This window comes from Rhamphochromis sp. 'chilingali' (assembly GCF_963969265.1).
Source record: "Rhamphochromis sp. 'chilingali' genome assembly, chromosome: 3".
Classification (NCBI taxonomy): domain Eukaryota; kingdom Metazoa; phylum Chordata; class Actinopteri; order Cichliformes; family Cichlidae; genus Rhamphochromis; species Rhamphochromis sp. 'chilingali'.
In genome coordinates, this window is record NC_137931.1 from 27,014,073 (window position 1) to 27,035,302 (window position 21,230).

At 43.5% G+C, this 21,230-nt stretch overlaps 1 pseudogene across 1 annotated transcript; it reads left to right on the plus strand.

Moving 5' to 3' along the window:
* The first annotated feature begins 103 nt into the window (after positions 1 to 103).
* Positions 104 to 18,861, plus strand: LOC308393300 (protein NLRC3-like; annotated as a pseudogene). The gene is made up of 8 exons (XR_013974778.1): positions 104 to 750; positions 3,980 to 4,048; positions 6,783 to 7,067; positions 8,798 to 10,556; positions 10,644 to 10,814; positions 13,167 to 13,316; positions 14,055 to 14,101; positions 14,277 to 18,861. The product of XR_013974778.1 is annotated as a protein NLRC3-like (transcript).
* The last annotated feature ends 2,369 nt before the right edge of the window (positions 18,862 to 21,230 follow it).

The following is a 21,230-nucleotide window of genomic DNA, read 5'->3' on the forward strand; positions in this document are numbered from 1 at the left end:
ATAATTGGTCATGCTACTGTAAGTTGTTGGAGAGAGAAATAACATCGTGGAAGAGACATAAAGCGAGTAAAAAACGTCCTAAATGCAGTTGGAATTTATTTAGAACTACAAATTAAATTTATTTTAGCAATTATTGTTTTTTAATGTCACAATTCCAACCCTGCTCCTTTATCCGGGCCTGGACCGGCAAAAGTGACCCGAAACTGGCACTCTGGTGGAGTTACTTTGTGTGTGAGAGTGTGTGTTTATAAGTAGTTTTAAACCTTGTGATCCACAAAACAGCATAACAGTAAAAGAACTGACTGCGTTACAGTCAGTGCGGGAGCAGCGGCTTCGCCCATGCGCGATTCATTTGCCGTTTGGACGCATAGGTGTGAACGTCTTCTGCCCTGATAGCAGCTGGGGGAGGACTATCCTCCACCTGTGAGCGCTTTGGCACGGGCGGTGCCCAAGGCAGCACCGCTGCTTGTTGAGCGTAAGAGCGATACGCGTTTTCACGTCAAAAAGTCGTCATAAATAAGTCTCCAATAATACTGGAAAAAGTCGCCAGATTTGTTGCTAGTCGCTTTTTAGAAAAAAAAAAAGTCGCTAAGGGGGTCTGAAGTCGCTAAGCTGCCAACACTGGTTCCACCCTCTTACCCGTCCTTCCTTCAGAGGAGGAGTCTCTCATTCAAGGGAAGAGCTCACATGTTCCAGTCTTTACCAGTGAGGAGTGCAGAGTCATCGTCTTCTCCTGTGTTTAAATAAACTGTAAGCTTTTATTTTATTTTTTATTTCACACTTTAATTATTTAATGCATGTAGCAATAAGACATAGGCACAATGGTACTTTAACAATGCTAAAGTCTGTAATGTTTGTAAGTTGTTCGACTGGAACTTTTGTCTGTGAAGGTTCTCAGTCATCCAGGTCATCGTAGTCAAAGGAGCTTGCAAAGAAAAGCGTCTGGACTTCTTTAAGTTGCTTGAAGACGTTTCACCTCTCATCCGAGAAGCTTCTTCAGTTCTAAGGTCAAATGGTGGAGAGTCCCAGATATAAACCTAGTGGGAGTAACCCCCCACAGAGAGACAAAAGGACCCCCTGATGATCCTCTAATTGCCTGAGCCAAGGTGTGAAACTGGGTGTGGGTCCCAATCAGCCAGAGTTTCGGGTGAGTTCATTGTGAAACCTGGCCCCACCTTATCGTGCAAATTCCTGAGGTCAGATGGCCCAGGATGTGGGTGGGCGTTAAGGCGTCTGGGGAGGGAACTCAAAACTGGATTATAGATGGCAGAGAGTTGGTGTCGTAAACCCCCGCCTCTGTTCAAAGATGGTCGCTCACAGTGGACATAGATGGCTTCTTTCACTCCTCTTTCAAACCATCTGTCCTCTCTGTCCAAAATGTGAACATTGGCATCCTCGAAAGAGTGACCTTTATCCTTAAGATGCAGATGGACAGCTGAGTCTTGTCCTGTGGAGGTGGCTCTTCTGTGTTGTGCCATGCGCTTGTGAAGTGGCTGTTTGGTCTCTCCAATGTAGAGGTCTGGGCATTCCTCGCTGCACTCGGGTTTGAAAGAGGAGTGAAAGAAGCCATCTATGTCCACTGTGAGCGACCATCTTTGAACAGAGGCGGTGGTTTACAACACCAACTCTCTGCCATCTATAATCCAGTTTTGAGTTCCCTCCCCAGACGCCTTAACGCCCACCCACATCCTGGGCCATCTGACCTCAGGAATTTGCACGATAAGGTGGGGCCAGGTTTCACAATGAACTCACCCGAAACTCTGGCTGATTGGGACCCACACCCAGTTTCACACCTTGGCTCAGGCAATTAGAGGATCATCAGGGGGTCCTTTTGTCTCTCTGTGGGGGGTCACTCCCACTAGGTTTATATCTGGGACTCTCCACCATTTGACCTTAGAACTGAAGAAGCTTCTCGGATGAGAGGTGAAACGTCTTCAAGTAACTTAAAGAAGTCCAGACGCTTTTCTTTGCAAGCTCCTTTGACTGGAACTTTTGGATCACTTCTCTTACTGAGACAAGTTTAAAATCAATGTGAGTACATTAAGTTTAAATCTAGGTTATTTCATATTACACTATGCTGATTGTTTACGTGTCAGCGGCTGAGAAAAATAGTTATAAATACTACATATAACAAAGTATTTTCACACTGTGATGCTTTGTGGAAGTTAAACACACCTGGCAAAGGGCCATTTTGGCTTTAGGGCTCTTCAGCACACAGCCTCTCTGTGCTGGTGTCATTAGTTTCGTTTCCTCTATAAGGCTGGAATCAAATGGAAACTAAAAACTTAATTCAGCTTAATGAAATGAAAACAAGATGCATGATGAAAGGTGTGATACAGAGAGGATCCGACCTGACACCACACGCATCAGGAAGGATGAAGTCTGCAAATAAAACATGGTCTTTATTTACCTAGTACACATTAGTAACTGCAACCAACTGCTGGCTGTGCCTGGCTTTAACGATCAGTCTCTCTCACGGCAGCAACTCTGGTATCCTGATATATCCTTTCACATCTTGTTAATGTATTTTTTTCCTTTTAAATGTATTTAAAACATTGTGTTCTACTGACTAAATTGAATTAAATTGTCATGATGTATGTAGATTTGGTTGAACCAAAATAAACGTATTACGTGGAAAACCTGCCATCAATCAAATTGAGTTCATCCAATGACTAATTTTTATGAGTGTAGGAGGCAAAAAGCTGACAGCGTGGCTCATACGGGTGAGTGAGGGTTCCTGCAACATGATTTGGTTTGATTTGCATGTCACTGAGTGAATGAAGCACAGCAGTAGGATTGTGACACACGACCCACAGATGGACACTTCTGCGTGTGTCAGTTCAACAGTGCTTTATTTACAATCAGGACTGTCCCTGCAGTTTCTGGCTCCTGCCCCTCCGTCACTCCTGTTGTCACTCTGCCGCTTCTTCTCACTGCAAGACATAAGAAAAGTCTCTCCTCATCAAGTCATTTCCGCACACCTGTTCCTTCCCACCTCTGCGCCGCCCTGTGAGCTCGCTGCATCACCCCTCCTCTGCAGCAGGCCAAAGACCAAGCCCCCGCCACAGCGATGTTTCATATATTTGGTCACCAGGTTTCACACATCTCAGGAAGGATTTAGTCCCACTCCTTTTTACAGAAACTCTCTAAATCCTTCAGGTTTCTTCCCTGCTGACTGGCATCTTGAAGCTTCAGCTCTTCACAGATTTTCTATTCTGAGGTCCTGGACCTTAATTTACTTCTTCTTTAGCCACATCTGTGTTTCTTTGGGGTTATCCCCTGGGTCATTGTCATGTTGGAAGGCTTTATGGTACATGGTCTTAATTGGCTCCTTGGTGCAAGGAAGTTGTCCTGTGCTCTAGAAAGAAAAAGACTCAAAAATAAGACTGTGCTTGCAATAAATTTAATAATACAATTGAAGATGTGACAGAAGAGTGCTAAGGTCTGCAGATCTACAAACATGCTGTGCTACAACATGTTTGAAGGCAACTGGGACAGAGCCAGACATCAGAAAGGCATTAATTAGCCCAGTGATACATGGCTCAAGAGTAGACCTATTAAAAACATCCTTGAGGAGACAGGGTAGGAAGCTGTCACCTTAACAGATCAGCACACATGCTGAACTATTTCAATTAAAAAGGAGAGAGACACCTGCTCAAAGTTCACAAAGAAAACTGGGCAAACAGGATGAACAACGTGATCTAAGACAGGATCTGAGGGGAAAGACCTGATAGGACAATTCGTTTTTTTGATTTTTTTTAAATGTGGAAAACTTTTTCATATGTTTGCTGGGTTTTTCTCTGTATGTATTATTGTAGGGTTTACCTTACAATATAAAGCACCTTGAGGCATCTGTTGTTGGGATTTGTGTGATATAAATAAAACTGAATGAATAAGAATACAGTGCGATAGAAGTAGAATCCCAAAGCAGCTTAAATAGCTCTACAATCTGAAAATCTCCTGTGGTGTTCTGTTCTAGAGCAAAGCTGTAGCAGACCGTAGAGGAGTGTGCTGATGGATTCGCCAAACCAAGCAGCTTGCTCAGCAGGTAGGAGCCAGTAGGCTATTTGACAAGATGTAAGTAAGACAAATAAACATGAAACAAAAAAGTCTTCTTAGAATAATAGAGCACTCTGTACTTCGTGTACAGGCATTGTTTATGGTTTATTCACCAAAATACATAAACATACATACATGAGAGTTAAAGTTGGCACAGTTAAATAAGGCAACTTTTTTAAAAATAACTACATATTAGTTGAAGCAGCCATAGGGCACCGAGAAGCACTGTGTAGGGACCGTACCTTGCTCAGGGGTACCTAGGGTACTTATTGAGTGGATTCAAACCCCCAACCTTCCGATCATGGGGCCGCCACTCTACCTACTGAGCTATCCCTGCCCGTGTTTGTTAGCAGTTAAATTCTTTTTCTATAAAACGAGTAACTGTGTATTAAATTTCAGTGAAATCAAATTTATGTTTATTTACCTTTTATTTAATAGGGACAGTTCACTTTAACATAAGTACTTAGGTGCATCATGAATAAATACCCCGTTTTCTGCTGTGCAGGCTGATTTTTTTTTTATCTGCAGTTACTGGCAAGTTGACTGGAATTTATTGACAGTAATAATTCATAGATAAGAGCCAGAAGTACATGAACAGCAAAAGAAAGACCTACCTGTGTAACACATTAAATATTACATTAAATATATTTTAAATGTAAAATAATGTGAAGTTTTTGGGTCTCATCCATATGAAAATTAAATGCAAGGACTCCAGCACAAATCATTATGTGCGTGTGGTGTCATATCATTATTTTCATGCCTTTTTCTAAAGTTACTTGTTAATTTTCTGCTTTCTATAGTTGTGTAAAGCACTTTGAGTTCTTGGGTAAAGTAGAAAAACACTGTATAAGAAGTGTCTATTTACCATTTGCCAAAAAGAAGTGGGATACACTTATAATATAAATCCTTTATTTAGCTATGGACTGTGTGACAAAGTAGGTGAGAAGACCATTTGTCTATATTCTTAGTTAACATTCTTGTTTTGATTTAACCATATTTCACATGTAATCTGCAATAGGCAAACATCTACTATCCCGGGTTTGTTTATGTTTTGCACTTTTACAGATTATATAATATAACATCTTGGTTTAAATCAATTCCTACAAGTTTGTTAAGTTAACATGTTATTTATTTCAACTGTTAATTTGTATTGTTTCGAACTTACCTTACCTACCTGTCTTGCAGAAGCAAAAGGAGGAAATGTAGTTTTACTTCCTGCTTTATACCTTCTGGGTTCATCTGAGGTCACAGGAAGAGACAAAGTGCAGAAGGGGAAGAATTCTTATAATTTAATAAAGTTGATTTTAGAGGGTTTATAAAGAAATAGATTTATTGTTGTGATATGTATTGATTACACCACAGAGTTTGTTGCCAGTAAAGAGGAGTAGTAGAGGTTTGACTATAATCATGTTCATCTTACCTACCTACTGAATGGAATAGTCCAGAGGAGAAATTGTTTGGTTAAGTGGACTATTTAAGCAGACGAACTCAGGTGTTTCGGGGGAAAAAAGGTTCAGGTCAGTGTAGCTGTGTGCAGTTTGACCGTAATTTCTGTTGATTTAAGTTCAGTTATGTTTATTTGAACTGAGTTAATTATAGAGTTGAGTTTCTTATTTGTTTCTTTGTAAATATTGTTGGGCCACAAAATGGTGAATAAATCACTTGCTACACTGGACAGCATCAGTCTCCTGCAATTCTTTGACCGCTTAAGTCGAGTCCTACCACAGACTGACTATATTACTTAAAAACTGGTACTATCAAGGTTAGACTGGCCTGCTGCAAGGTTCACTTTGATAAACTCCTGTAACACTGAACAAGTTTATCTGTTAAAATAATGATACATATAAGCAGACTTCACTACACTGGAGGTTTGCAGAGGCTACTCATAGAGAGTTATGCTGGGCTCACACTGTGCGATTTTTGGCCCATTTTGAGCCGATTTTTGAGTCGTGCGATCGTTTTGGCGATCGGCCGGATTTTGGCCTTCATCGTGCGTCGTGCATCGTGTAGTATACGTGGGGTAACGAGAAGCGATTAACACCTCACGACCAGCTCCCGATCATCAATCGCTTGGTCGTGAGGTCACCGCAGTTTCTCACACTGCGCACGCGCAAACACAAATGTCAGCGAAAAAGACGGCGCAGCACGGCAGTGCAGCGTGTGATCTGGACACAAGCGATGGAGGCACAACTTGTAGAACTATGGCAACCTCATCCGAGCCTTTTAGATGTGGCCTCACAAAATTATCACAACCACAACAACCGTGAAAATAGTTGGATCTACATTGCTGCTCAATCACAGCTGCCTGATCAATGTTTTTCATTAGCAATTTAGCAAAGTTGATGGTGGTGGTGTGCGTGTCTATGTGAGTGAAAGACAGAGAGGGAGAGCGAGCGACAGAATTTCTGTTATAACCTTAATTTTATGGACGCACAGTGTGAGCACTCAGGTCGCATCAGAGCATCGGGTTGTATAGTGTGAGACCCTGCATCGTGACCTATGAACTTCTAACCCCTGCGAGTCAACCGTGCAGTTTGAGCAGGAGCTGAATCGCGCGACTGAAAAAATCGCACAGTGTCTGCCCAGCATTAACTGTTAAATCTATGTTGGCTGAGCTGACTGACTGAGTTACTAAACTTGTTATTTCAAAAACAAATCAACTATTTAAACAAACAAAACAAAAACAAATTCTTCATTTCAGTTTATTATATTTCTTTCCACAGAGAAGGAGCTTGCCAGAATGCGAACACAGTTTGTGGAGAGGGTGACAGCAGAAAATCTCACACAGCTACTTGAAGCCCTTGTAATAGACAATGTCTTGAATCAGTTGGAGAAAGAAAGGATACAGGAAATAAACCAAAGTAGAGCAGACAAGGCACGCGACTTCATTGACATCGTGAAGAAAAAGGGAGAAAAAGCCTGCAGGATAATGATCAGTCACCTTCGAACCATTGATCCTACAGTTTCCCGACAGCTAGGTTTGTCCTCTGGGCCATCTGCTCATTTAGGTGAGATCAAATATTTTGTTATTAATATATTATTGCGTTATTTGTTAGAGCACTAACCTTTGTCTGTTGTGTGTGTGTGTGTGTCCATCCATTTATGTTTAACCATTTCCAGTTTAGAAATTTCCCCTGGAGAAGTGATCTGACTCTAATCCATTCTTGAGTTGCCCTCTTTGGCTTTTAGGTCCCGGTTCACTGATAATTTCCCGATGAATGAAAATGATGTTTCCTTATGAGGGATTGTCCTGAAATGCCTTTTATGGTGCTAAAACCTACTCCAGCTGGGGACTTCATTGTAATTCCCTTGGATTTTACTGTTCATATACTATTTTTATATTTCACTGGGAGGAATGGCCTGTCCAATCTGAACTTGAATTGTGTTCTCTTATTGGACTGTTGTGGTTATCAGACTTTATCTATGAGGAACAGAACAGTGTTCACCATCTGGAAGACACCCAGGTCCAGGACAGTTGTAGGCAAGCCCAGAGGCTAAAAGAATAAAACTGTGGATACAAGTAATGGAAACTGGCATCCTCCCTCATGGGCTTTGCTTTAAAAAAGCCTTTTTTGCTTTTAAATAGCATAGCATAGCATAGCATCTTTATTTATAACGCACTTTACATCCAACTATGTTGACCAAAGTGCTACAAATATAAAACAGAGAGGAAACAGTTTAAATTACATATAAAATATCTTAAAATTAAAAATAATATAATTAATAAGAAACGTATTAAGAGACATCAACAAGTCCTGCTGTGCTAAAAGCCAAGGTAAATAAATATGTTTTAAGACGTGATTTAAAAACAGATAAGGAAGGTGCCTGTCTAACATGTAAAGGCAACTCATTCCACAATTTTGGTGCTGCCACAGCAAACGCCCGATCCCCTCTGAGCTTACGATTAGTCCTGGGCACGCTCAGGAGGAGCTGGTCTGCCGACCTGAGGGACCGGGAAGGTATGTATGGATGAAGAAGCTCAGAGAGGTACACAGGGGCAGCATTGGACAAACATTTAAAAACAAATAAAAGCAGCTTAAAATGGATCCTAAAATGCACGGGCAGCCAATGAAGTGAATGTGCTATAGAATTAAAATTTATATTGACATTAAGTGGAAATCATGTCTCTATCTTAAATTTATGTTGTAGGTACATTACAACTGCAAACCTTTCCGAAACCCCACACTATAACTTAAGCCATAACTTCATATGCATCTCCCTAAAAATGTACCTACAACTTGTGCTGATGCAGCCTGCAACTACTGTGATTGGTCCATTTATTACTGTTGTTAACCTCTATGTATTTTTGGAGAAGTGGAAACTTTTGCATTTGCACAGTCTATATACACGCTGGAAATAGTACTGGCCACTTGCAAAGTTTACATTGTAGAATCTACAGACGTGTAGATCATGTATATGCATGCACCATCATCAGGGTTCGGCTGGGAAAGCCTTGATGTCTCCACAAAAGAGCTTAAGGTGATGGTGGGATGAGCATTTCCACTTAGACTGCCCCCATGGTTTGGACCTAGATAGGTGGCACAAAATAGATGGATGGACAACAAAAAAAGCTCATCCGAAATTGAATAAAACAACCACAACAGTCCAAAAATCATTCATATTTGTGTGTTTCTATTAGCAGCACTTGACAAGTGTCATCTTAAATTTAAATCTACTCTGAAGAACAAGTTCCAGCGTGTGTTTGAATACACAAAATGTTGTTTCTCTATTCTTTTAGGATTCTCCAGCATGTGTCAGAATAAAATTAAATCTAACCTGAAGAAGAAGTTCCAGTGTGTGTTTGAGGGAATTGCTAAAACCGGAAATCCAACCCTTCTGAATCAGATCTACACAGAGCTCTTCATCACAAAAGGAGGGACTGCAGAGGTCAATCAAGAACATGAGGTCAGACAAATTGAAACAGCATCAAGAAAACCATACAGACCAGAAACAACAATAAGATTAGAAGACATCTTTAAAGTCCCACCTGGAAAAGAACAACCAGTCAGAAAAGTACTAACTATGGGAGGGGCTGGCTTTGGGAAAACTTTGTTGACACAGAAGTTCACTCTGGATTGGGCTGAAGACAAAACCAACCAGGACATCCAGTTCATATTTCCATTCCCTTTCAGAGAGCTGAATGTGCTGAAGGAGAAAAAGTTCAGCTTGGTGGAACTTATTCATCGCTTCTTTATTGAAACCAAAGAAGCAGGATTCTGCAGGTTCGAAGACTTCCAGGTTGTGTTCATCTTTGATGGTCTGGATGAGTGTCGACTTCCTCTAGACTTCCACAATACAGAAATCCTCACTGACCCCAGGGAGTCCACTTCTGTGGTTCTGCTACTAACAAACCTCATCAAGGGCAACCTGCTTCCCTCTGCTCACCTCTGGATAACCACACGACCTGCAGCAGCCAATCAGATCCCTTCGGACTGTGTTGACATGGTGACCGAAATCAGAGGGTTCACTGACCCACAGAAGGAGGAATACTTCAAGAAGAGATTCGCTAATGAGAAGCGGTCCAGGAGCATCATCTCTCACATTAAGACATCACAAAGCCTCCACATTATGTGCCACATCCCAGTCTTCTGCTGGATCACTGCTACAGTTCTGGAGCACATGTTGAGAACCACAGAGGTGAGAAAGCTACCCAAGACCCTGACTGAGATGTACATCCACTTCTTGGTGGTTCAGGTCAAAGTGAAAAAGGTCAAGTATGATGGAGGAGCTGAGACAGATCCACACTGGAGTCCAGAGAGCAGGGAGATGATTGAGTCTCTGGGAAAACTGGCTTTTGACCAGCTGCAGAAAGGAAACCTGATCTTCTATGAATCAGACCTGACAGAGTGTGGCATCGATATCAGAGCAGCCTCAGTGTACTCAGGAGTGTTCACACAGATCTTTAGAGAGGAGAGAGGACTGTACCAGGACAAGGTGTTCTGCTTTGTCCATCTAAGTGTTCAGGAGTTTTTGGCTGCTCTTCATGTCCATCTGACCTTTATCCACTCTGGAGTCAATCTGCTGGAAGAACAACAACCTGGGGCAGACTTCTACAATACTGCTGTGAACAAGGCCTTACAGAGTCCAAATGGACACCTGGACTTGTTTCTTCGCTTCCTCCTGGGTCTATCACTGCAGACCAATCAGAGTCGCCTGAAAGGCCTGCTGACACAGACAAGAAGTCCACAGACCAATGAGGAAAGAGTTCAGTACATCAAGAAGAAGCTCAATGAGAATCTGTCTGTAGAGAAAAGCATAAACCTGTTCCACTGTCTGAATGAACTGAATGATCGTTCTCTAGTGAAGGAGATCCAACAGGCCCTGAGTCCAGGAAGTCTCTCTACAGATGAACTGTCTCCTGCTCACTGGTCAGCTCTGGTCTTCATCTTACTTTCATCAGAAGAAGATCTGGATGAGTTTGACCTGAAGAAATACGCTGCTTCAGAGGAGGCTCTTCTGAGACTGATGCCAGTGGTCAAAGCTTCCAATAAAGCTCTGTAAGTTATATATATTTTTAAATGCATTGCCATCTTTATACAGTAAATGAATAAAAATGTACAAAATTTACATTACTATCTTTTCAGACTGAGTGGCTGTAACCTCTCAGAGAGAAGCTGTGGCGCTCTATCCTCAGTTAGCCTGGAGTCCTCTAATTTAATTGAGCTGGACCTGAATAACAACGATCTGAAGGATTCAGGAGTGATGCTAATATCTTCTGGATTGAAGAGTCTGCAGTGTAATCTCCACATTCTCAGGTAAGAATTCAGCAGATTGTTTCAAACAAGAGCTATTTTCTGAAATTATCTGTCTATAAATATTTCTGCTTATCTAAACCTTCTGTCATTCTTAAACAGCAAGACAGGGAAGCTTTACCACCAAGAATTTCTAGTTATCCCGTTCTGGCAGTTTAAAAATTCTGTGAGACGTTGTTACATAAAACTGCATAGTGAAAACAAGGGTTAGGGGTAACTGATATACATTGAGGGGAATTAATTATGTGTTGAATTTGTACATTTGTTCACTTACAAAAAAACTAATAGTTTTTAATTTTATTGTCATTTGATTAAATGAATGCCTACAGAATATCAACCAAAAATCCAGAAAAAAAACAAAACACATTACATAAGAGTTATAAATTGCATGAGATAAGTATTCAATCCAAAAGCAAAACATGACTTAGTATTTGGAGAAACCCTTGTTGGCAAAGCAGTGGAAAGATGTTTCTTGTAGTTTAGTCACTCGGTTTGCACACATCTCAGGAGGGGTTTTGTTCCAGTCCTCTTTAGAAAAACTCTCTAAATCTTAGAAGTTTCTTGGCTGCTACTTGGCAACTCAAAGTTTCAGTTCCCTCCACAGACACCAGACATTACCACAATCAATTTTAAATGAAACAATCATATGCAGTTTAAGAGGAGACTTTCAGCTTTAATTCAGTGGGTTGAACAAAAAGATTGCATAAAAAAGGTGAGGAACTAAATGATTTTTTAACACAATCTTCTCATTTCAGGGGCTCAAAAGTAATTGGACAAATGAAATAATTGAAAATAAAATGTTCATTTCTAATGCTTGGTTGAAACCCATTTGCTGGCAGGAAAATGCCAAAGTCTTGAACTCATGGTGCCCTACTTGGCCATTCAAGAATATTACATTTCTTTGCTTTAATAAACTCCTGGTTTGCTTTGGCTGTATGTTTTGGGTAATTGTCCATCTGTATTATGAAACACCACCCTATCGACTGCATTTTTGACTGCATTTAGCAGGATGTGAGCAGGCAAGTACGACTCTGAACACCTCAGAATTCATTCTACTGCTTCTGTCCTGTGTCACATCATCAATAAACACTAGTGTCCCAGTTCCACTGGCAGCCATGCGCACCCAAGCCATCACACTGCCTCTGCCATGTTTTATGATGTTGTATGATTGGATCATGAGGTGTTCCACACCTCCTCTATACTTTCTTCGTGCCATCATTCTGGTAGAGGTTTATCTTAGTTTCCTCTGTCCAAAGAATGATTTTACAGCACCGTACTGGATTTCTTTTGTGTTTTTTAGCAAAGTCCAATCTAGCCTTTCTATTTTTAAGGGTTATGAGTGGCTTCCACCCTACAGTGAACCCTCTGTATTTACTCTCATGCAGTCTTCTCTTTATGGTAGATATTGATACGCCGACTTCCTGGAGAGTCTTATTCACTTGATTGGCTGTTGTGAAAGGGGTTTCTATTCACCATGGAAATGATCATGCGATCATCCACCACTGCTGTTTTCTGTGCATGTCCAGGTCTTTTTGCAATACTGAGTTCACCAGTGCTTGCTTTCTTTCTTTCTTTCCTTCCTTCGTTCGTTCGTTCGTTCGTTCGTTCGTTGAACCAAACTGTAGATTTCACTAGTCCTGGTATTGTAGCAAAATCTTGGATATGTTTTTTCTGTTTTCACTGTTTAAAGGTGGCTTGTTTCACCTTCATGGAGAGCTCCTTTGGCTGCGTGTTGTCTGTTTACATTAAAATATTCCAGATGAAAGCACCACACCTCAAAACAACTCCAGGCCTTTTATCTCCTTAACTGATAATGACATATTGAAGAAATTGCCCACATCTGCCCATGATATAGCTTTTGAGTCAATTCTCCAATTACTTTTGCTCCATTTAAAAACATGTTGGGACATGTTAAGGATGCTGAAACTCATAAACCCTTCATCCAGTTTGAATGAGGATACCCTGAAATGAAAGCTGAGAGTCTACACATTATGTCCATGTCCATTATATATCTGTAATAGTTTACTTGTGTCATTGTCCAAATATGTATATATGTATATATATATATGTATATATGTGTATATATATATATATATATATATATGTACACACACCATAGTCTGGACCTGCTTCCTGGGGGTATGACAACAGCATGCAATATAAGATTATTTTTGCCACAATATTGTGAGATTGTGGAGAACTTTTAACAGGAAGGTGCTGCATCTTGGGTAAAGATGATATATCTATATCTGTATATTATTAAATGTGTACACAACACACAACAATGTGAACCACAGTGAAGACTTGGACAATAACATGAGGCAATCACTGTCATGTTGTTTTGTGTGTCTGTAGGCTGTCAGGCTGTCTAATCACAGAGCATGGTTGCACTTCTCTGGCCTCAGCTTTGCGCTCCAACTCCCAACTGAGAGAGCTGGACTTGAGCTATAACCATCCAGGAGAGGCAGGAGAGAAGCAGCTGAAGCAGCTGAGAATGGATATCAGGTATGGAGATGCCTGTTGAAATCACATACAGTGTCTAAAGGAGGAAGAAATACTGTCATGTTGTCAGGCTTTCTAAATCTGCTGTAGGTGTGGATGCGATTGCCTGTGTGAATCCCCGATTGACAAAAGTTTAACTCTACACTGTGTGTTTACCGTACCACCATTTTTCCATGCTGGATCTTTAAAAAAAAGATGAAATATGAAAAAAAAAAAAGATTTACAGATTGCAGACCTCTTTGTAAGTTTGTGTGTGTGATTAATATCTCACATGTTGACAAAGTGCTAGCAGCTGAATTTGCATGATGACTAATAAGGGCCTTATTATTTTTAGAACAGGGTCCAAAGTCGTTACTGTTATCATCCTCTCTTTTCTTCAGCCGTTTCACTTTGAACCTCACTTGCACAGTTGATCTAAGTAGTTTTTTCACCCATATTTTGCAGCTTTAGAAAGGAACTTCCAGAAGTTTATATGCAAGGCGGTTAGTGCAAAAATATCAGTTCCCACATGTTACATGCAATCTTGCAAATCCTGACAGTACTTTGCTGAGTTTGGACTGAAGCAACACATTAGTTAATCTGGCCCTTAGGTGGTTATTTTTTTATGCACTCTGGCCATGATGAAAGCATTTATTTCTATTCCTCATTTACTATTACTATTAGAGAATAATAAACTATGTGTATGAGCCTTGTGTGCATGCTGAAAGAGACTGTGCTGGTCTGACCCTCTCCTCCTTTCAGGGTGGAGCCTGCTGGAGAACAATGGTTGACACCAGGGCTGAGGAAGTGTAAGTGTGTTTTTAATGTGATTCATGAAAACAAAGCAGCACACATTCAACCATCTTCAAACTGTCACATCACTCATTCACACCTCTGATGTCAGGAGTCGTCATCAAAGTGTCAATCGATGAACAGATGATGGATCAATAACTGCAGCTGGATTGTGTTTGTTCTCTCCATCAGATTCCTGTCCACTCACAATCGACAAAAACACAGTAAATAAAAACCTCAAACTGACTGACAACAACAGGAAGGTGACACATGTGAAGAAGATTCAGTCATATCCTGATCATCCAGACAGATTTGATGACTGTCCTCAGCTGCTCTGCACAAATCCTCTGACTGGTCGCTGTTACTGGGAGGTCGAGTGGAGAGGAGACATTGAAATATCAGTGAGTTACAGAGGAATCAGAAGGAAAGGACACATAACAGACTGTGGGTTTGGATCAAATGATCAATCTTGGAGTCTGAGGTGCTCTGACAGTGGTTACTCTGTGTGGCACAGTAAGCAAAAAACATGCCGCATCTCCTCCTCCTCTGTTTCTAACAGAGTAGCAGTGTATGTGGACTGTCTTGCTGGCACTGTGTCCTTCTACAGAATCTCAGACAATCTCATCCACCTCCACACCCTCAAAATTACAATTACTGAACCTCTTTATCCTGGATTTAGGCTACGGTCCAATACTGTATCCTCTGTTTCTCCCCCTGTTAGGCAAACTTTTGTTAGACTGTTAAAGATATAAGAATGCTTCTTCCAGTTATTTTTCTCCCTGCAACAGCATTGCTATGTAAAGCAGTGGTGCAGCACCAAATTCAAGAAAATAGATGAATTAAAGTGTTAAAAGCTTAAAACTTGTCCTGATGTTTGTAAGAAATTAGTTATTTAGGAAATTGCCATTAATCGATTACAATACCAAATGGAGTAAAATAAATACTTTTTTTCTGTAAATAAAGCCAAACACAATATTGGTTAGTTAATAGTGTAAAAACCATATCTATAATTGTGTTTATTTATTTGAAGAAAAACACTGCATTTAAGACAAAGCTTGGGCTTGTGGTGGGTCCATTCAAAATAAAGGCCTGGCTGATTTGAATCATGTGACATCTCAAGTTGTGCTACTTTCAGGTCATTAACTCTTTGATTAGTCAATAATTATCTCACTAACTCTCATCTGCCACTTCCTGTAGACAAACTTCCTGTTCTAGGCTCCACCTCACCTGCTCAAGTGTGCCCAATCGTGATGCTACCTTATTGTCTCATCCCACAGCAAATTAAATGAATGATAAAACATAAGAATTTAATGATAGACAAATATATTTTAAACATTAATCAATAGAACTGAAAGAATAAAAAATTAAAAGAATACAAATGTTAGGTAAAACAAATTAAAGTGCTACTAGTATTTAAACAAAAAACGATGTGCAAATAGGAAATTAAAAATGGCTTCTGTCCTTAAGTTCAAATAAATCTTTAGATTAAATCCAAAACATTTTATTTTTCAGTTCAAAATAACACATTTCCAAAGTTTACAGATGATTTAGTTCATGAATTCAGGTTTACAGTGGACATGCTCTGGAGTGAGGCTTGCTGTTATCTTTGACATAATGTTATGTAAATATTGTATACAATACCGGCCATTAGAGCCATTTGAGAGGTGCATAAGCCTCTTTTCAGGACAAAGTCATCTATATGCCTTTGCTTACTAGTAAAATTCTAGTAAAACAGAATGTGACTGCCCACCCTATATGCTCACTGCTCCTCCTCGCTTGTTTTCATCAGCAGCTTTTGTAGGTCATCAGGGAAGTGGCTGCTCAGTGGCGCCCAGTCTTGTTTGCTCCTGGAGTTGTTCCTCCATATTAGCAGGGCTGTCTGGATTGCATCTAAATTTGCTTGCTTCAGTGTCATAAAGCTGTTGGATTTTGTTTGAAATAGTCTTTCAGCACGGCAATTGGAAAGTTGGATCACCTAACGCTCACTGGCACATTTTCTATCCCCCTATCTTCTACCAATGATAGTGCAGTCCAAAACAATTCATTTTCTCAGAATTTATGACGTTTGTCCGATCGGTGATCGGTGCCTATGCAATCCCCAAAATGCGCTGGCATGATGTCAGGGCAGCATGGGTGCAAGAAACTTCTTTTGCCGATGCCCATGATGCCGCTGTTCTGAGAAACCGACCTACTTTGGCACATCGTTTCTACCCCTATTATAATTTGACGCGACTTCTGACTAATCAACCCCTAACCCCCTGTAAATTAGGGGTTTGTGTTACGCACAGCATATGCACAGAAACAACGGGTAGGATGGTTTGTGAGGTAGGATATATTCCCAGAACACCACCCTTGGTAACAGCCCATGTCACCCATATCAAAAACCACCACTTCGTGTCCCACAGGCTGTCTTGCAGGATGATTGGGAAAAACGGTGACCGACTATGGATTTTAAAGGTTGTATAAAGCACACTGTATATGCAATACAGTGTGCTTTATACAATACAATACATTTAATTTAACTGGACAATGGAATTAAGCTGTGTGTGAACTCTCATTTGTTTGTTGCCAGCTTGAGCCAAACTGGGAACAAGACAGAATTAGAAAAGAGTGTTATTAATCAGAAATGTATTACATATTTATGTAGCTGATAATTCTTGTCCTTTTATTTACAAGAATTTAATATAGTTTTTAGTACTTGGATAAGTTTTAGTGGATTCATTTGAAAAGTTGAGATTAAATGGCATGCCACCAGAATCCAAACTGTCATGGTCCTGAGTCTGAGGACTCAGTGTTTTGTGTTTCGTTATGCTTTTGTTCATTCCGAGTGTGTATTCTGTTGTGATTTTGCCATTTGTTAGGTTTCTGTTCTTTGCCTGCCTGCTCCCACTTCTCTGTGTTCCCTCTGTCTGTCCATGGTGTTATTGTGTCTGCTCATGAGTCTGCCTGTCATGTTCAGTGTCCTGTCTGATTCTCTGTGTCTGTTAGTTTCCTGTTTTATTCTGAAAGTTCATGTCTCATGTCAGTGTGTTCAGTTTTACCTCTCCCCTGTCTCGTTAGCCTTATTGCTCCCAGCTGTGTCTCCCTCCTGTGGCCCATTCCCTGATTACTCCCCGTGTATTTAAGCCCTGTGTTTTCCTGTGCTCTCTGTCGCGTCGTCTGTTTAACTCCGTGTCCGTCTGCATCATTCTGTGTAACCTGGTGTTTAGTCTGCGTCTCTCCGCCATCTTTCATTGTGTATTTTGTTCCTCCCCCTGTGCGTGTTTGGTTTAAGTTGAGTTCTTTAGTTTTCCCCAGTTTAGGTTGGTTTACTCCCCGCTCTGCTCCTCCTGTTTTTGTCCCCTTATCACCTCTGCAAATAAATATTCACTCGCACCCCAGTCAGTGCCTGCATCTTGGATCCTTTACTCAATTCACCACACGACTGCTGTGCAGCCGTGACAGTACGACGCGACCACAAGATGGATCCAGCGGTCTTGGCCGGGGAGAGCGACCTCACACGTGTCCTACGCCTGGTGGACTGGGTAACCCACACCTCCAATGCACGAGCGAAGGTTGTGGGGATAAATGCCGTTGAGGCTATGCTGGCCGGAAATCCTTATCTCCACCAGGTCCGGGGATTTACAGACTTAATCGCTGAGCTGCATAAAGCCCGGGAAGCGGTGCAAGCTCGGGAAGTAGCGGATTCTGCCCAGCAACAATGGACTATGACCGCCACAAAGCATCCGTCTCAGATTCACCCACCGGAGGTTTCACGGCCCGACCCCCCAGAGGATTTTCCCTGCCTGTCGGAGCCGTCAGCGGTGGGGAGGAAACATTCGCGCCACCGGCGCTTCACCCCACAGCCGGATTCAGGGACTCCTGTGCAACCAGCTGTGGTGAGTTTTAAGGACGCTGGTGCTTCTGGGACTGTTTTCTGGGGCTGTTCATGGGGAGGGTAAAGACAGTACACGGTGTTTACCTACCTTCGTGGTAACTAACCTCTCACAAGTAACTGACTGTGTTTCATCCACTCCACCACCAACTCCAGTCTCACTTCAACCTGTACATCAGCCTTTAGCCAGTTCATTAGCCCAGCCTGCATCTATTCCATTAGCCCGGTCACCCGCTCCCTCCATACTGGACGCTGTGTCTGTGCCACCCATTTTGAACCCCGTTCCTAGCACCCATTTTGAGCGGAGAGACAAACGCATTAAAACCACTCTAGTTTCTCAGAAACTGGCTAATTTAGAGACTGTTACTCGCCCCAGGGCCTCCCCAGAGGCTGGGTCTCAGCCCCCAGCAGACTCTGGACCCCTGGCGGTCAAGAAGCCAGCTGAGGACCGCACCCAGCCGTCGCTGCCTGAGCAGACTCAATGCTCTGTGCAGCTGCAGTCTGCCATGTGTTTGCCAGAGGCCCGTGTGCCTGCTGGTTCTGTTCTGTCCCTGCCAGAGGTCTCCGCACCTGCTGGTTCTGTTCTGTCTCTGCCAGAGGCCCGTGTGCCTGCTGGTTCTGTTGCGTTCCTGCCAGAGGCCCGTGTGCCTGCTGGTTCTGTTCTGTGTGTGCCAGGGGCTCCAGTGCCCACTGGGTCTGAGACTGTTTTTGCTGGGGGGCCCGAGGAGCCCGTCCAGCCATCAGCTGCAGTCTCATCACCAGCTGCAGTCTCATCACCAGCTGCAGTCTCATCACCCTCGCCTGCTGCGGCCTCAGAGTCTTCGGCCTCGCCTGGTCCGGTTTCAGCATCTGCTTTGTCTTCATCCTCGTCTGGTCCAGCCTCCGTGTCTTCATCCTCGTCTGGTCCAGCCTCCGTGTCTTCATCCTCGTCTGGTCCAGCCTCCGTGTCTTCATCCTCGTCTGGTCCAGCCTCCGTGTCTTCATCCTCGTCTGGTCCAGCCTCCGCATCCTCGTCTGGTCCAGCCTCTGCATCCTCGTCTGGTCCAGCCTCTGCATCCTCGTCTGGTCCAGCCTCTGCATCCTCGTCTGGTCCAGCCTCTGCTTCATCATCCTCGTCTGGTCCAGCCACTGCTTCATCATCCTCGTCTGGTCCAGCCACTGCTTCATCATCCTCGTCTGGTCCAGCCACTGCTTCATCATCCTCGTCTGGTCCAGCCACTGCATCCTCGTCTGGTCCAGCCACTGCATCCTCGTCTGGTCCAGCCTCTGCATCCTCGTCTGGTCCAGCCTCTGCATCCTCGTCTGGTCCAGCCTCTGCATCCTCGTCTGGTCCAGCCTCTGCATCCTCGTCTGGTCCAGCCTCTGCATCCTCGTCTGGTCCAGCCTCTGCATCCTCGTCTGGTCCAGCCTCTGCATCCTCGTCTGGTCCAGCCTCTGCATCCTCGTCTGGTCCAGCCTCTGCATCCTCGTCTGGTCCAGCCTCTGCATCCTCGTCTGGTCCAGCCTCTGCATCCTCGTCTGGTCCAGCCTCTGCATCCTCGTCTGGTCCAGCCTCTGCATCCTCGTCTGGTCCAGCCTCTGCATCCTCGTCTGGTCCAGCCTCTGCTTCTTCATCCTCGTCTGGTCCAGCCTCTGCTTCTTCATCCTCGTCTGGTCCAGCCTCTGCTTCTTCATCCTCGTCTGGTCCAGCCTCTGCTTCTTCATCCTCGTCTGGTCCAGCCTCTGCTTCTTCATCCTCGTCTGGTCCAGCCTCTGCTTCTTCATCCTCGTCTGGTCCAGCCTCTGCTTCTTCATCCTCGTCTGGTCCAGCCTCTGCTTCTTCATCCTCGTCTGGTCCAGCCTCCGTGTCTTCATCCTCGTCGCCTGGTCCGGCTCCAGCATCCTCATCAGCATCGCCTGGTCCGGCTCCAGCATCCTCATCATCCTCGCCTGGTCCAGCTTCTGCTTCAGCGTCCTCATCAGCTTCGTCTGGTCCAGCCTCTGCCTCCGCCTCGTCTGGTCCAGCCTCCACTTCGCCTGGGGCTGCAGGGGCCACGCAGCCTTCAGGTCCCCTACTACCACCTCCACATCGTCGGTCATCTGCCAGGCCGCTTGTTGGGCATCTCCGCCACCGTGGACGCCCTCCTGAACGCCCTCCTGAACGCCGCCACTACCTTCCACGTGGCCGGCCTCCGGACCTGCCCCACTGCCGCTGCCTTTCACACGGTCGGCCCCCGGAACTGAACTGTTTTGGCCTCCGGGTCGGCCCCCTGACCTTGTCCGTCTGGGCCTTTTCGGACTGTGTCCCTCCGTCCTGGACCCCCACCGCCCGCCCTGGTCGGGTCGTTTTCTGTTTTTTGGTTCGTGGGGGTTTTTTTTTTGGTTTTGGTTCGTTTTTGTGTTTCTGTTGGGCTGTCGGGTGCCAGCCCTTGAGGGGGGGGTACTGTCATGGTCCTGAGTCTGAGGACTCAGTGTTTTGTGTTTCCTTATGCTTTTGTTCATTCCGAGTGTGTATTCTGTTGTGATTTTGCCATTTGTTAGGTTTCTGTTCTTTGCCTGCCTGCTCCCACTTCTCTGTGTTCCCTCTGTCTGTCCATGGTGTTATTGTGTCTGCTCATGAGTCTGCCTGTCATGTTCAGTGTCCTGTCTGATTCTCTGTGTCTGTTAGTTTCCTGTTTTATTCTGAAAGTTCATGTCTCATGTCAGTGTGTTCAGTTTTACCTCTCCCCTGTCTCGTTAGCCTTATTGCTCCCAGCTGTGTCTCCCTCCTGTGGCCCATTCCCTGATTACTCCCCGTGTATTTAAGCCCTGTGTTTTCCTGTGCTCTCTGTCGCGTCGTCTGTTTAACTCCGTGTCCGTCTGCATCATTCTGTGTAACCTGGTGTTTAGTCTGCGTCTCTCCGCCATCTTTCATTGTGTATTTTGTTCCTCCCCCTGTGCGTGTTTGGTTTAAGTTGAGTTCTTTAGTTTTCCCCAGTTTAGGTTGGTTTACTCCCCGCTCTGCTCCTCCTGTTTTTGTCCCCTTATCACCTCTGCAAATAAATATTCACTCGCACCCCAGTCAGTGCCTGCATCTTGGATCCTTTACTCAATTCACCACACGACTGCTGTGCAGCCGTGACACAAACAACCAGTTGGCGGCTGTTAGCATGCGGCTAACTGTAAACGCGATCCTTATCTTGTTTATGCAGCGTTTTAAAATCACAATGTTGGCTCTCCACTACATGACAGCTGCCAATGAAGTTACATTTTGGTGAATACTTGCAGTACAACACTGATAGCACCTTTGCTAC